This window comes from Rattus norvegicus, chromosome 3, assembly GCF_021556685.1.
Source record: "Rattus norvegicus strain SHRSP/BbbUtx chromosome 3, alternate assembly SHRSP_T2T, whole genome shotgun sequence".
In the NCBI taxonomy this organism is placed as follows: domain Eukaryota; kingdom Metazoa; phylum Chordata; class Mammalia; order Rodentia; family Muridae; genus Rattus; species Rattus norvegicus.
Window position 1 is genome coordinate 136,568,558 of NC_141536.1, and position 16,819 is coordinate 136,585,376.

Sequence of the window (16,819 nt, forward strand, 5' to 3'; positions counted from 1 at the left end):
GGAAATGCAAACTGAAACAACCCTGAGATTTTACCTCATACTACTGGGAATGGATAAGATCAAAAACTCCTGAGACTGCAAATGCTGGGGAGGATGTGGAGAAAGAGGTACATTCCTCCATTGTTGGTGGGATTGCAGACTGGTACAACCATTCTAGAAAGCAGACTGGAGGGTCCTCAGAAAATTGGACATTGAACTACCTGAGGACCCAGCTATACCTCTCTTTGGCATATACCCAGTAGATGCCCCAAAATAAAACAAAGCACATGGTCCACTATGTTCATTGCAGCTTTATTTATAACAAACAGAACTGGAAAGAACCCAGATGCCCTTCAACAGAGGAATTGATAAAGAAAATGTGGTACATCTACACAATGGAATATTACTCAGCTATCAAAAAATGACTTTATGAAATTCATAGTCAAATGGATGGAACTGGAAAATATCATCCTGGTGTGAGGTAAACTAATCACAGAAAAACACATATGGTATACACTCATTGATAAGTGGATATTAGCCCAAATGCTCTAATCACCCTAATGCACAGAACACATGGAACTCAAGAAGGATGACGAAAATGGGAATGCTTCACTCCTTCTTTAAAAGTGGAACAAGAATACCCTTGTGAGGGAATAGGGAGGCAAAGTTTAGAACAGAGGCAAAAGGAACGCCCATTCAGAGGCTACCCTGCATGTAGCCCATAAATATACAGCCACCACACTAGATAAGATGGATTGCGCAAAGAAGCACAGTTTGACAGGAACTGGATGTAGATCTCTCCTGAGAGACACAGGCAGAGTACAGCAAATACATAGGCAAATGCCATCATTAAACTACTGAACTGAGAACGGGACCCCCGTTGAAGGAAAATAGAAAGGACTGAAAGAGCTTGAAGGGGCGTGAGACCTCATATGAACAACAATGTCAACCAACCAGAGCTTCCAGGGACTAAGCCAGTACCCAAAGCATATACCTGGAGTGACCCTGGGCTGCAACCTCATAGGTATCAATGAATAGTCTAGTAAGAGCACCAGTAGAAGGGGAAGCCCTTGATCTTGCCAAGACTGAACCCCCAGTGAACGTGATTGTTGGGGGGAGGATTGTAATGGGTGGAGGATGGGGAGTGGAACACCCGAAGAGAAGGGGAGTCGGAGGATTAGGGGGATGTTGGCCCGGAAACCAGAAAAGTGAATAAAAATCGAAATAAGAAATACCCAAATTAATAAAGATGAAAAATATACAGAATATTCCAGATATAGTACAAGCTTGCAATCCCACGAACAATGGAGGAGTGTTCCTCTTTCTCCACATCCTCACCAGCATCTTTTCTCACCTGAGTTTTTTATCTTAACCATCATGATTGGTGTGAGGTGTAATCCCAGGTTTCTATTGATTTGCATTTCCCTGATAAATAAGGATGTTGAACAATTCTTTAGGTGCTTTTTGGCCATTGGATATTCTTTGGTTGAAAATTCTTTGTTTAGGTCATCCCCCATTTTTAATAGGTTGATTTGATTGTCTGGAATGTGACCTCTTGTGTTCCTTGTATATATCGGATGTTAGTCTTCTATTGGATGTAGGATTGGTTAAGATATTTTCCTAATCTGTTGGTTGCCATTTTGTCCTAATGACAGTGTACTTTGCCTTATAGAAGCTGTGCAATTTTATGAAGTTCCATTTGTTTATTTTTGATCTAAGAGCATAAGCCATCGGTGTTCTCTTTGGGAATTTTCTCCAGTGCCCAAGTGTTCAAGATTCTTCCCCACTTTTTCTTCTATTAGTTTGAGTGTATCTGGTTTTATTTGGATGTCCTTGATGCATGTGGACTTGAGATTTGTACTGCATGGTTTTAGCACATTTGTGAAAGATCAACTGACTGTAGGTTTGTGAACTCATTTCTGGGCCTTAAATTTCTTTTCTTGTCCAATCTATTTGGAGTTCTGTTGGCTTTTTGTATGTTTGTGGGAATTACTTTCTTTAGCTTAGGGAAGTTTTCTTCTATAATTTTGTTGAACATATTTTTCTGTCCCTTTAATATGGGAGTCTTCTCTCTTTTCTTTACCACTTATCCTATTGTTTGATCTTCTCATTGTGTCCTGGATTTCCTTTTTGTTTTGGGTAATGTGCTTTTTAACTTTTACATTTTCTTTGCCAGTTGTTTCAATGTTTTCTCTGGTTTCTTTTGCCTCTGAGATTCTCTGTTCTATCTCTTGTATTCTGTTGTTAATGGTTGTATCTATGACTCCTGATCTCTTTCCTAGTTTTTCTAATTCCAAGGTTGTCTGTCTATGTGATTTCTTTATTGTTTCTATTTCCATTTTTGATTCCTGGACTGTTTGTTCAGTTCCTTCATGTTTTTTGATTGGGTTTGTGTTTTGTCCTTAAGATGTTATTATGTGTTCTCTTTAAGGATTTCATTTGTTTACCTATGTTCCCCTGTATTTCTTAGAGGGGACTATTTATGTCCTTCTTACAGTCCTCTATCATCCTCATGAGATGTGAATATAAACACAAATCTTGGTTTTCTTGTTGTATTGGGATATACAGCATTTGGTTTAGTTGGAGAACTGGTCTCTGATGGTGCCAAGTAGCCTTGGTTTTGTTACTTAGGTTCCTACTCTGACCTCTCAGCATCTCGTTATATCTGGTGTTAGCTGTTCTTGCTGTTTCTGACAGTTGCTTGACCCTCCTGTAAGCCTGTGTGTGAGCACTCTTGGAGACCACCTTTCTTCCAGTGGCATCCGGGTACAGAGAGCTCTGTCACAGGGTCAACGTTGTCAGAAGCAGAAAGTTCTCCCTCACTGGATCTGGGTACAGAAAGCTGTGGAAATGGGTGAGTTCCAGGCAGAGGCAGAAAACATAAGGCTCCACAATCTCTTCTTTTAGCATCAGTGTATCTGGTTTTATGTGGAGGTCTTTGAGCCACTTGGTCTTAAGCTTTGTACAAAGCAATAAAAATGGATCAATTTGCAGTATTCTACATGTTTAGTTCTAGTTGAAACACTCCATTTGTTAAATGCTGTCTTTTCCTCACTGGATGCATTTAGCTCCTTTTTTGTTGTCTATATGCTCTTTCTAGAAATTTGAGCCCTATATTGGGTAAGTAGGGAGAGAGGGGGAATCCTTGTCTACTCCCTGATTTTAGTGGATTCCTTCAAGTTTCTCTTCATTTAGTTTGGTGTGGGCTACTGTTTTGGTGTATATTGCTTTTACTATATTTAGATATGGGCTTGCGTTACTGTTCTTTCCAAAACTTTGATCATGAATGGGTGTTGAATTTTATCAAATGCTTTCTCAGCATCTAATGAGAGGAGTATTTAGTTTTTTTACTAAGAGTTTGTTTATATAGTGGATAGTGTTGATGGATTTCCACATGTAGAATCATCCCTACATCCCTGGGAAGAAGCTTAATTGATCGTTATGTATGTTCTCAGAATAGGTTTTTTAGAACTTTATTGAATATTTTTTGCATTGATATTCATATGAAAAATTGGTCTGTAGTTCTTCTTCTTTGTTGGTTCTTGTGTATTTATGGTGACATCATGAATTGAACTGGGTATTGTTCCCTATCTTTCTATTTTGTGGACTAGTTTGATATATATTGGTATTCTTTGAAGGTCTGATAGAATTCTTTATCACATCTGACTGGTCCTTGGATTTTTTTGGTTAGGAGACTTTTCATTACTGCTTCTATTTCTTTAGGGCTTGTGTGAATATTTAGATTGTTTATCTGTTCTGTTTTAACTTTGGTACTTGGTATCTGTTTACAAAATTGTGCATTCATCCAGATTTTCTTATTTTGTTCAGTATAGGCTTTTATCTATTATCGGAAAGTTAATTTGTGGAGTTAGAAAAAAAACATGCTTAAAGAGATTTAGGTAATATTCAATTTACAGCCATCTATATCTAGGTTCTTTATAGGGAAGGGTATTTTCTTAATATTAGTAACCATTTGAGTTACTTTATTGGTATATATGCTCAAATTAATGTCCTTGTTCAACAGTTAGGTCAGATACTCAGCTGTGCCTTCAATGTAGTTTTCGGAAACATTTCTAAAGGCCAGATTCATTCCATCATGATGAACCTGCCCTTTCCTACACTTTTATGTGAAGATAGTTGTGTTGCTGTTCACAGAGAAGGATCTGTTTTGATAAGTGACATATAAAAATATCAATACTGCTTGTAAGGTTGCTATACGATCCAATCCATTATAAAAAACCAAAAGATGTCTTAATATATTTATTCATATGCAGATATCATACCATTTTTGAAAGTACTGGTCTTTCTACTGACATTTAAAGTCTTGGCTCATCAATAAATATTGCAGAGGCATCATGGTTAATATACTTGGGTGTATTTATGTATGTGTATTTGTGGGTGTTTCCCTTGTTTTCCATGGTATGGAGTTGCTTATTTCCTGTGTTTCCTTGAATCTCTGCGTCACGGAAAAACAAAGAAAGAAATTAAGTCTTTCTAGAACTCACTGAAAAGGAAGGCACAACATACCCAATTTTATGGGGCACAGTAATAGTAGTACTAAGAGGAAGTTCCTAAAATTAGTTGCCTTCTTAAAGAAATTGTCTTCCTTGGGTTGTACTTTTTTCTAATTTTTATGTGGGACTTGGATTGTGGATAGTTATTGTTTGAATTTGTACTTGTCTTTAAATTTCTCATTTTCTCCATCTATGGTGATTGAGAATTTGATTAGGAATATTAGTCTCTGTGGCATCTGTGTTTTTGTTTTGTTTTGTTTTGTATTGTATTAAGAGGATGTAAGGTGTCTGACCAGACCCTTTAGCATTTAGAATATTTGTAAAATTAGCTGTAATTCTTATTGGCCTCCTTTTTGATGTTACTTTAAAATTATCCCTCACTTCTTTTAATATTCTTTCTTTTTTCCTCAGATTTTCCATTTTGATTATGATGTGGCAGAAGGATTTTCTTTTCTGACCCAGTCTAAACGTGTTTGTATGCTTATGGGCATTTTTCTTTATATTGAGAAACTTTTCTTGTATGGTTTTGTTGAAAACATTTTCTGTGCCTTGCGACTGGAATACTTCACTTTTGCCAACTTCTATCACTTTTAAGTTAGGTCTTTCCATGGTATTCCAGACTTCCTGCTTAGTTTGTGTAATGGCTTTTAGATTCAACATTTATAGGTTTTTTCTATTTTATCTTCTATGCCTGAATATCTCTCTTCCATCTATTGTATTATATTCCTGAAAGCTTGCATTTTTTGTTCCTGTTCAATTCCCTAGGATTGCTGTCATTAGGATTCCCTCAGTTTTTGTTTTCATTATTGCTTCTATTTTCATTTTCACATCGCTTACAGTTTCATGCACTTATTTCCTTTTTATTGTTTCTCCTATATATATTTAAGGGCTTCGTGTGTTGCTTTTCAAAGACTTTTACAAGCTCCTCAATTTCTTTAAGGGATTAATACATCTGCTTTTAAGAGGCATATATCATCTTTGTTGGATTGCATTTAATGTCATTTTCTTTTGCTTCAGTTGTATTAGGTTATTCAGGGAGGCTGCAGTAGAATAGCTTTGCACTGAAGTAATTATATTGCCATAGTTGTTACAGATTGTCTTGTTTTCAGGGCTTTTTGCCATATATATCACTGTTGTCGCTGAATGTTCCTATTGTAGTAGGTATTGGGAGGGGAGTTAGCCCAGTAGTCCAAGTGTGACCTTCCTCAGATGGATATCCTAACACTGTGTCATTCCTAAATACCATGTTTCTATGGTTTAGATTCTGCCTGTCTGATGAAATTGTTCATAGCAATGGTTGCAGAAAGAAAGAAAGTCCTACTTGGAGAGTAGACTACTCAGAGCCACTTAGGGTGTACCAGAAGCCTGAAAGGAAAAGATAGCCTTGTGATGAAAGAAAAGCTACCATCAAAAGTTAAGCCTCCCAGATCTGATAAAGGTTGAGTGGTGATAAGAGGAACATGGATGTTTACAGGTGTCAGCAGACTGCTGAAGGCAACTTGGAGAGTACAAAATTATTCAGAGAGCAGGTGAGATGGGTGGTAGAAGGGAAGATAATCTGTATGAGTCAGAATCACATATCACATGTTTAATGAATGAGGAATGAGATGTGGCTGGAGAATGAAGGTTCTGCCGAGATATCAGGCTTCTCAGGGAAACTTGGCATTTCCTAATGATTTCAGTGAGTAGTTATTATGAATGAGGAAAGGGAAGCTTTTCTATATGTTTCAGGATCTTCATATCTGATCAAGTTTGTTGGTGAGAGAACTGAAATCCAGCAAGCAGAATATAGCAGATTGCTGAGGACAGATTCTACATTAATTTAATAATAACAGGAATGGCATATAAACAGGAGGAATCAAATTAGAAAATGTAATTTCTTGATCCATTCCAGGAAAATTGCATTCTTCATAGCCAGCATTCCTTTGTGAAAGTATGTCAGGAAAATCACCTGCTAGCCTTTTCCTCTCCTAGATTGCCCTTGACAATTTACTTTCTCATGTGTTACAGATTATACTTAAGAGGTTATGTTCAGTAACATCTGAATTTCTTTTCCTTCACCATCTTACATTTACCATGTGTACCAATTTGCATATTTTTATTGAGTCTTTTCTCTAGATATAATATGGGCACTTTTTCATGTTTAGCCTTTTTCTATAGAAAATGACAATTGTTTGTCAAGATGATTGGTACTTCTGGGTAAATCATGCTAATTATTGGCTAGTTTTCTTCAGTGTGTTTTCTTAGTCTTATATTTTTGATACACCAGTCACTGTGGTCTAGAGAATAGCCTGATTTTCTCCTGTATCCTGGCTTTTCTCAGTACTGGTATTCATGGGTCTATATTATTCAGTTCTGGCTGCAAAATTTCAAAGCCAGAGCAAGGCATCCAACAATAACAGTGATATTCGCAGTATTTTTGTCATAATTTGCACACACAGCTGGAGCTTCAGTAGAACAACAGACTGAAGGTCCAAGAAAAGCAAGAATGGTCATTCTGTACCAGATCCTGCTGGGCAAGCCTGGCTCCATCCTGCAAATATACTTTTCTTTCTTGTTCTCCTACATTGTGTCTTTATTTTTTCTACATATCCATCAGTATCCAAAGAACCCTTCCTTTAAAGTTGTTCCTTGGAATATTCCTGGATTTTTTTTCTGATTCCTCAGTTTAGGCTTTCCTGTAAATATTAAGTCTATTCTCAATATGCCATTGTCAAGTAACTGGGCTTCCTAAAACATGACAACTTTATTTTTTCCACAAATACTTATAACTTTGCTGTGTGTTCCTCCTGAAAACATATGCCCAGAGTTATCTTTATTGTGTAGGTTCCTGAATTTTTAGATTTGACATCTGACTCTGGCTTTAAGATAACCTGTCTCACAGTGCAGTTATTTTGTGCTGGGGGAGTTCCAGTCTCCATTGTCACAGAAATTTCCTTTTCAAATCAACTGAGATCATCTATGGTAGAAAAAGACACCATGTTCCACTTTCATGCATCATGAGCAATGTTCAATCCATTCAGTCAAAACTTCTCAGTGTTTGTCTAGACTATAATCCTAAGAAATTGCAGATGGAGAATAAGTATTTGTGCTTCAAATAACGTTCTATCAGTAAAAAAATATAGATTTTACCTGAAACAATATGTACTTAAATATTTACCGGCATGCAATGAACATTTCAAACTCTCAGCTACTTAAATACTGTAAGTTTGTAATGACATTGGTAAAAGTTTATCACTAATATTAAATGCCAGATAAAGCTCTCAATATTGCTTATCCTTAGATATTTCCCAATGCTTGTCAATACAATGTGAATTTTTGCCAAATATTTTGCTGATGGAAGAAGTCACATATTAGTGAATCTTATTTTTTTGGTGCTTGGTCTAACCTACATAGAGAGGAACCAATAATCATCTAAATGGCAGATACAAATTCTGTCTAATCTACATGATGAAATGATGATCATGGGAGAAAACCTCTTTTTATGTTTCTGATTTTGCTTTTTTTAACCATAGTTAGGAATTTTTGGCCTTTTCTTCACATATTAATAACAGTCTTCTAGGCTCTCTAGTTTATCTATTTAATTCCTCTCTGAAATAACACCAAAATATTTGAGTTGTATATCTTTCATGTCTTTATAGCTAGCAACACTTGTGCTTTCTCCTCTCTGACTCTTTGGGTCAAAGCGGCAGTATTATCTCTGTTCTTTGGCTCTGAATCATTGGAAATATTTTTGTAGGTATTTGTTTGAGAAAGAAACCTATGCAGCTGAATTCCCAGTTTCACCTCTTTCATCTCTATCATTTCTAAGACATGCACACTTTCCCCATTAAAGTCCTTGTTTAGTGAGTCCTCTGAAAAGCTAGCATGGATCCAGCTGCAGATTATGGCGTTTTGTTGGAGTACTTGTCACTTATCTTTGAGAACACGCTTTGATTATACATTACCACACTCTTGAAAATTTCAAACAAAAGCACAAATCATCTCATATTTTATGGTTCAACCTCTTCTAGTTGCTTCTCAGTGTAGAATTCAAGGATAATGGTGACAGACAAATACCATGCTACAGAATTAATGCTGTTTTATAGGAACATTTTCTCTGCCTAACACATTAATTCATTACGTGTAATATCAATTTCTTTAAAGTTCCTAGGACCTAGAAAAATGGAGCAATATTTTTTGTCAGAATATTCCTGCCATTGTGGCCTCTAAAATATTTCTCAATATTAGCCTGTTTGTGCTTTGATATTCTGTGAGCCAGTCTTAAACTGTTTATAATTGTCTGACAAGTCAGATTTTACAAAGTGCTTCCAGGATGAACTATATAGTTCACCTTACAACATCTGAGGGCTTTTCTATTCTTCAGCTCAAAACTCCTTCAGATATCGTCAATAGACAACATTTTAAAGACTGAGAATCAAGTACTCATATTTATCATTCCAATGTAACTACAACTTCTATCTCACTATTTATTTTCTACCTTAGTTTCTTCCCTCATTGTTAAGACAAAATCACAGAGAAATTAGAGAAGGAAATGCTTATTATTACCTTCAGGTACAGGTCTTAGTTGTCAATAGATGAAAATTACATAAATGTCATACTGTATCTGACTGACCATTTCATATAAGAGTATAAATGAAACAATATGGAGTGTTCATGGAAAACATATGCATATTATTGTTCCAGAGTTGTAAAGTCTGAAAATCTTTCCTGTGTTGTTAATTCCATCTTATATTTTGATGTACATTGCAGATAAGTTTGCCTCTAGACTCTGTAAGCAAATTTATTTTACAAGTAACCCTAAATTTACTCTGGAGATTTCAAGACACACACTCACAAGCAGAAATCTTTCCATTTATTCATATAATCAGGTCTTGGATATGGAAAATTTTCTCAAATCAATTTTTTCTCTCACAATTATCTTCATGTATGTTTATTATTCATGTATGTTTATTACTCATGTTCTTCCATTTTTCAAAAAATTAATTGAATTCTATTTATGATTGTTTCTCTTTCTAGTACATGATTCAAGGTACTATTAGTAGGTTAAACCATAATCTTTAAATTACTCTGTATTAAGGTTCTATGTGAACTGTATCCTTTCTTACATCTGAGATTCTCTATCTGAACACTCTGATTTTCCTCATGGAATTTAGCCACAGATCAAATAAAGGCTATCATTTATTTGTGGGTTCTCAACCAAATCAAATGTAAAGCTTGTGCTGCCATCTCATCATTGATTTTATTTAATTTAATTGCAAATCAGAGGTTAAATTAACATATTCTGCTCTATGATTTTTTTCTCACAATGCTTCCTATTTTTACAGAAGCAAGATTGTTCAGAGCAACTTACCAGCTTATATTGAATATCTCGAGTCATAGAATTTTGTTATGCCTTAAATCTAAGCCCCCTGCTACCTTTGAGATTATCATGTTAGTGTGTGTGTGTGTGTGTGTGTGTGTGTGTGTGTATGTGTGTGTGTGTGTGTGTGTGTGTGTGTGATGTGTGTTGGGGCATTTGTTTAATCAGTATAGCTGAGCCAGATAGTTAGCAAAATATGAACTCCACATATCCCATGGAGATACACTAGTAAACAACATATTTTTAATAAAAGAGAAAGAAAATATCATGTGTTCAGAAGTTTCCATGAAGTTTGACACTCAAGCATCAGTGTAAGGGGACTAAAAATTTGTGCTAAAGGAAGAAGGTTTTAAATATAAGCTCAGAAAGATCTTTCTGGATCTGTCTCTTGATTTTCATCTCACACATGGGATGAATTATGACAAAATTCTCACATTCAGGAGCTAAGTGTCATAAACTGAATTTACGAATGTAATGTGTGTTTGACCAGATGGCTGGCAAACCCCAACAGACTCCTCTTATAACTTGCCTAAATTATGTGTGTATTATTTTAATATATTTTTGTTGGCAAGATAAAACAAAGTAAAATAGAACAAACCAAACCACACCAGGAAACCAAACAACGAAACAAGAACAAGGAAAAGAAGTACAACAAACAAATGAACAAAGAACAACAACAACAACAACAACAATAAACTTGCCATGATCTACAGAATGCTCTCCAACTTCTCTTCCTGGCATTTGTGCACAGTTCTAATTTTTATGTGAATCCGGGTGCTACTGGTAACAATTCTGCCCTATATCTTGCTGGACAACATAGCTACATTTTCTAAATGCACTACTCTTACATGTCCTATTCTCACTTCTTTACATATGCTTCCATATGTAAAGAAATAATCAAATCAAGTAATCTATCATCTTATGTCCACCTCCTTCTGAATTCTGACAATTTTTCCATTTCCTCTTCTCAGAACCTGCCTTGCATAAACGGGTCATTTTTTCCTTGCCAAGTTCTGGTCACCTTGACTTTTTTATTTTTAACATGGCAAACATATCTTTTACCCATACATCTAACTTCACTCTTTTCCTCGAAAATCATATGAAGAGTGAGCATTAATGCCTAGGGTCCTCCTTGTCCAGAATTGAGGTTTGCACATGGTTCATTATCTGGAGTCCTTCACATTTTATTATATCATTTGATGGAGAGAATTCCATGCAGCATTTCCTGAGAAGTTTATTTGGCAAATTTAAGAGGTGAGACTTTATTCTGAAAAAGATACAGTATTCCATTTTCAGGACCCATGAACACAGTACAACAATTCTCTCAACACTTTCCAGAATTATTTGTTGGTTTAATCCCCAGGACCTTGAGAAACAGAACAGGTGAAGATATCTACAGTAACATTGAAACTGAGAGGTGATCATATGTAGTTCTTGAAAGCTTTTTTGTATTAAAATATATTAATACACTCTTAGCATTCCAAAAGCATTCAATTGTTTTAATATTTTGCACTGGATATGGGCATCAATGATGTTGGTAATATTTTACTCTTAATAGTGAATGTCAGCAATACCTCTGGCTCTTGATTATTTTGTTGAAAAAATTTAATGCTTTTCATTAAGTTCTGGTGTTTCCAGAAATGTACCATGTGCTAATGAGTAAACATATGTTGGATCTCCTTTTCAGAGCTTCGTCTACAATTGATAGGTAAATAGACAAATCCATATAGGATAAAGGGACTAATCCTTCACATCTGCACTAATATGACATGAAGAATTTGTTTTCTGTTTCTGACTTGTCCTTGCATCACAGGTAGGAACTATTTAATGAACATTTTTAGTCTTATTCATCCTAACTTTGAAGAGTTTTTCATTTCATAGATTACCAAGAAAATGTTCTTCACTTTCCATGAGGGAATATTTGTACCAAAAAATCTAAAAGTCATATCCTCTGTTGAAGAAGAGAGTTCTTATAGATCCTCATAGGCTGTGTGTCTGCTGCTATACTTAGAGCGATACGCAACCTAGGTTCATAATTCTGCTGGAGTGATTTTGCTTGTGTAAGGTTTCCAGTGGGTCACCAAAGGTTCCTGATTTCAAGAGAGGAGTGTGTCCAACATGCACCAAATAAGGAATTCTATAGTTATTTTAATCCATCACTATGTATCTTTTTATCCGGTGGGTTTCCTATCAACAACCTATTAGTTTTCTGTGTCTGCTTTATTTAATGAAGCCCAACATCAGGTAACATTTGACACCCCAAGGTAGTAAAGTTGTCTGAGTATACTCTGAGATTTCAAAATGTTCCTATAGTAGCAAATCACTATATTCCATGACAAAGGAAGAGAGCAGACTGAGTTCATATTGAGAACAATCGGAACCCCTGTTAGCATATCTACCCTATCTATCAACATCCAGACATATACATCAAAGTAGGCTTTCTGATAGTAATATGAAACCAAGAGAAACAGTTTCCATTATCTCCTATTTCTACAAATATATTTGAAGAACAGATGGTCAGGCCTAGCAATCTAAATACTACATAAACTGACTTTTGTGTATTATTGTTTTTTAACTTCTCTTCAACTTCAAATTCCTGTCACCATTCTAACCTATATACAAGTCAACATTCATGGATTTTTCTTATTATTCATATATGCTTAGCCTTTTACTTTGATTGTCTTATCATTAACAGGTTACAGTTTATTCATTGAAACTAGGTGGGGCTTACTTGATAGACACACAATCAAACTCCATCTGTATCTCTCACAAGAATCTGACAATTACCCCAAGAAAGGATAAAATAGTATGGTCATTGAGCCTATCTGCAATTAATTAATAATTAAGAAAACTCTTGTATGGTGGCCTCGGCTTGTGAGGCTGTGTTAGACATCCTTGTCACATCTGATCATTCCCTTCTTCACCATCTGACTTTGCTAATTGGTTTCAAGTTGTCCCCTATCTCCAGGATCAGAATCAGAAGTCCTTCGCAGGGCTTTCATATCTGGCCTGAAGCGAGTTACCACTGACCTTTTCTGAGATGGATCTTTGTCAAATATACAGAATGACCCTATGCTGTGGAAAAGAAGACAAGATGTTCCCTTTTTGGAATGAAGAGAACTAGTTAATCTATTCAGTCAACCAACCACCCAGAGATTATTCCAGGCCTAACACCCAGATTTGGAAATAGAGAATAAATGAATGGGTATTGAGTGAAATTTTACCAGGCAATCCATCAGAGAAATCACTTGAAAAAGCCTGTACTTAAATATTCATCTCTGCACACTTAGTCCTCCAAAATACACAACCATTATTACAGTATATTTTTGCATTGGTATTAAAAATGTTGATAATATCTGAATAGTAATGTTTAATGTGACCATCAGGACTGCAGAGCTCATCTGCTTTATCTTTTGAAACAGTCCTCATTAATATTAATATTAATATTTCTGGAAACAAGCTGTATTTAAATAAGAATTTATATAGATTACATAACATTGAAAGTGGAAGGGAAAAGAAAACCAAAAGATCAGATTGTTCCTTTACATGGAACTGGGCTGCAGCTCATTTTGAGCTGACAGTTAGCCACAAGTCCAATGGCACCAGCTTGAGTTTTGTTCCCTCATTGTACGTTTAACTGATTCCAGGCTGGTCTCATCCTTCATGTATCAGCATCCCCTCACTGGTATACATCTGCCTAAAAAGAGTGGCCTAGTGGTGAGCTAATGTCCATGACTTCTCTGGAAATGTGGCCCTTTCTGAATTCTGTCTACCTGGTCAGACACCAGGGGTTCTTTTTATGGCCAGAGACTCCATCTAATGACATAGATGGGGCAGGTACCCATACTCTTGTTCACCTGGGCTGTTCAAATGGTGATACTCTTCGAGGGCAGGGGTCCCTCTGTCAAGGGAGTCCCAAGGAACTTTTGGTCAGACATAGCCTCTGGGGGTTCTTGTCTTGTTTGAAACCCAGTTATTGCTTTGTTTCAGGGTAGGAACTGTCAGGGATTACTGATTCAAGACATGGCTTTTTTCAGTTTATTGCATGAAGGAGTTACACTAATCCAAGTTAAAAGTGGACCATAAATTATTACATTATACAAGCTGTGAGGTTTCTAAACTTGTTACAAGGGACAAAAGGGAAATTATACTCATTGCAAGGAAACCCTCACTTAAGCTTCAGAGAGCCACAAGCAGTTCAAATCCATGATTCTTCAGCTGATCGTCCTTAGCCAGTCCAATTTCTATCAGGAACTGGCATATATTATTGGACTGGTCATCTCGTAGCTTAATTATTTCTCTATATTCTGCATGTTTAATTACAGTACCATTGCAAGCAAATTTCTTCTAAAATGCCCTCAGTAGTTTTTTTTAATTTTATTAGATATATCTCTTTACTTACATTTCAAATGTTATTCCCTCTCTGAGTTTTCTATCAATAAGCCCCCATCTCCTCCCCTCCCCTCCCCTATAAGGGCATTCCCTCTATACATCGTCCTTATTGCCCACACCCTCATATTCCCCTGCACTGAGGTTCCCACATTGCCAGAACCAAGGACTTCCCCTTCCCCTGGCGCCCAAACAAGGTTATTCTCTACTACATATGCAGTTGGAGCCCTGGTTCAGTCCATATATAGTTTTTTGGTAGTGGTTTAGACACTGGAAGCTCTGGTGCATTGGCATTATTGTTCTTATTGGGGTGTAGGCTTCTTCAACTCTTTCAATCCTTCCTCTAAATTCCCCCAAGGGCATCCTGCTCTCATTACAGTGGTTTGCTGCTTGCATTGACCCCTGTATTGAACATGCTCTTGATATGTGTCTCAGGAGAGATCTATATCTGGCCCCTTTCAGCATGAATTTTTTAGCTTCATCAATCTTACCTAGTTTTGGTAGCTGTAAATATATGGGACACATGTTGGGCAGGCTCTGAATGGCCATTCCTTCAGTCACTGCTCTACACTTTACTTCCACATACCCTCCTATGGATAATTTGTTCCCCGTTTTAAGAAGGAGGAGGAACATCCATATTTTGGTCATCCTTCTTCTTGAGCTATCCTGTTGCATCTTGGATAATTCGAGATTTTTGGCTAATATCCATTTAACAATGCTTGCATACCAAGTGTGATTTTCTGTGATGAAGGTACCTCACTCAGAATGATACTTTCTAGTTCATTCCATTTGCCTATGAATTTCATAAAGTCATTGGAGCTTAAGTAGTACTCCATTGTGTAGATGTACCATATTTTTTAATTAATTCTCTATTGAAGGGCTTCTGGCTTCTTTCCAGCTTCTGCCTGTTATAAATAAGGCTGCTATGAACATAGTGGAGCATGAGACTTTGTTGTATATTAGAGCATGTTTTAAGAATATGCCCAAGGGAAGTATAGCTGGGTCCTCAATAAGTGAAATGTCCAACCTCCAGAATGATTTCCAGAGTGTTTATATCAGTTTGCAATCCTACCAACAATGAAGGAGTGCTCCTCTTTCTCCACATCTTGGCCAGCATCTGCTGTCATCTGAGTTTTTGATCTTAGACACTGACAGGTGTGAGGTGGAATCTCAGGGTTGTTATGATTTGCAGTTCCCTGATGACTAAGGATGTTGAATGCTTCTTTAGGAGATTTTTGGCCATTTGATAATCCTCAGCTGAGAATGTTTTCTTTAGGTGTGTACCATTTTAATAGTTTTTTTGGCTCTCTTGAGTCTAATTTCTTGAGTTCTTTGTATATTTTGGATGTGAGCCATCTATCAGATGTAGGATTGGTAAAGATCCTTTCCCAATCTATTGGCTGCCATTTTGTCCTAACAACAGTGTCTTTTGCCTTACTGAAGCTTTGCAGTTTTCTGAGGTCACATTTGTCAATTATTGATCTTAGAAGATAAGCCATTGGTGTTTTGTTCAGGAAATATTCCCCAGTGCCCATGTGTTCAAGAATGTTCCCCACTTTTTCTTCTAATAGTTTGAGACTATCTGGTTTGATATGTAGTTCCTTGATCCACTTGGACTGAAGTTTTGCACCTGGTGATATGAATGAATCAATTTGCAATCTCCTACATGCTGTCCCTCAGTTAACCAGCACCATTTGTTGAAAATGCTATCTTTCTTCCATTGGATGGTTTTAGCTTCTTTTTCAAAGATCAAGTGACCATAGGTGTGTGGGTTGATTTCTGGGTCTTCAATTATCTTATACTTATCTATCTGTATGTTGCTGTACCAATACCATGCAGGTTTTATGACTATTGCTCTGTAATACTGCCTAAAGTCAGGGATGTTGAGTCCCTCAGAAGTTCTTTTATTACTGAGGATAATGTTCACTCTCCTGCTTTTTTTTTTATTCCAGATGAATTTGCATTACTCTTTCTATCTATATAAAGAATACATATAAATCACACTGATCTTTCACTTGCTTGGTTAAAGTCACATCAAGATATTTTATATTATTTGGGACTATTGTGAACGGTGTCATTTCCCTAATTTCTTTCTCAGCCTTTTTATCCTTTGAGTAGAGTAGAGGAAGGCTAGTGATTTCTTTGAGTCAATTTTATACCCTGACACTTTGGAGAAATTGTTTAACTAGTTTCTTTTCGTTGTAATCATCAGTGACCCCTTGGACAGGTATAAGGGTCTTTTTGTTTCTCTGTTGAATTCTAATGTGGAAATCATCCTCAGTGCCAGCAGGTAGCAGGTCATCACCCTTACTTGCATCATCAAACGGGTCGAAAGAGTGGAGGTTATGGATAGCAGACATACAATATGATTTCTTTTCCTTTGTGGAAATGGCCCGCTGAAAGCAGTTGTGGGAGAAGGCAGACTGGGGTAGAGGTTGGCGGGTGGGGCATAGAGTTGGGAAGCAGGGTATTTGAGGGGCAGGCATCTGAGTCCTCTGCAGCAGCTCAGTGACTAGGACCCATAATTATTATTGATAAAATTGAGGTTTTGTAGACTCCCAACATAGGTAGATAC

At 36.6% G+C, this 16,819-nt stretch overlaps 1 pseudogene; it reads right to left on the bottom strand.

Annotated features, from left to right (window-relative positions):
- Positions 1-14,069: 14,069 nt before the first annotated feature.
- On the bottom strand, positions 14,070-16,604 carry LOC148006555 (eukaryotic translation initiation factor 1-like; annotated as a pseudogene).
- Between the last annotated feature and the right edge of the window lie 215 nt (positions 16,605-16,819).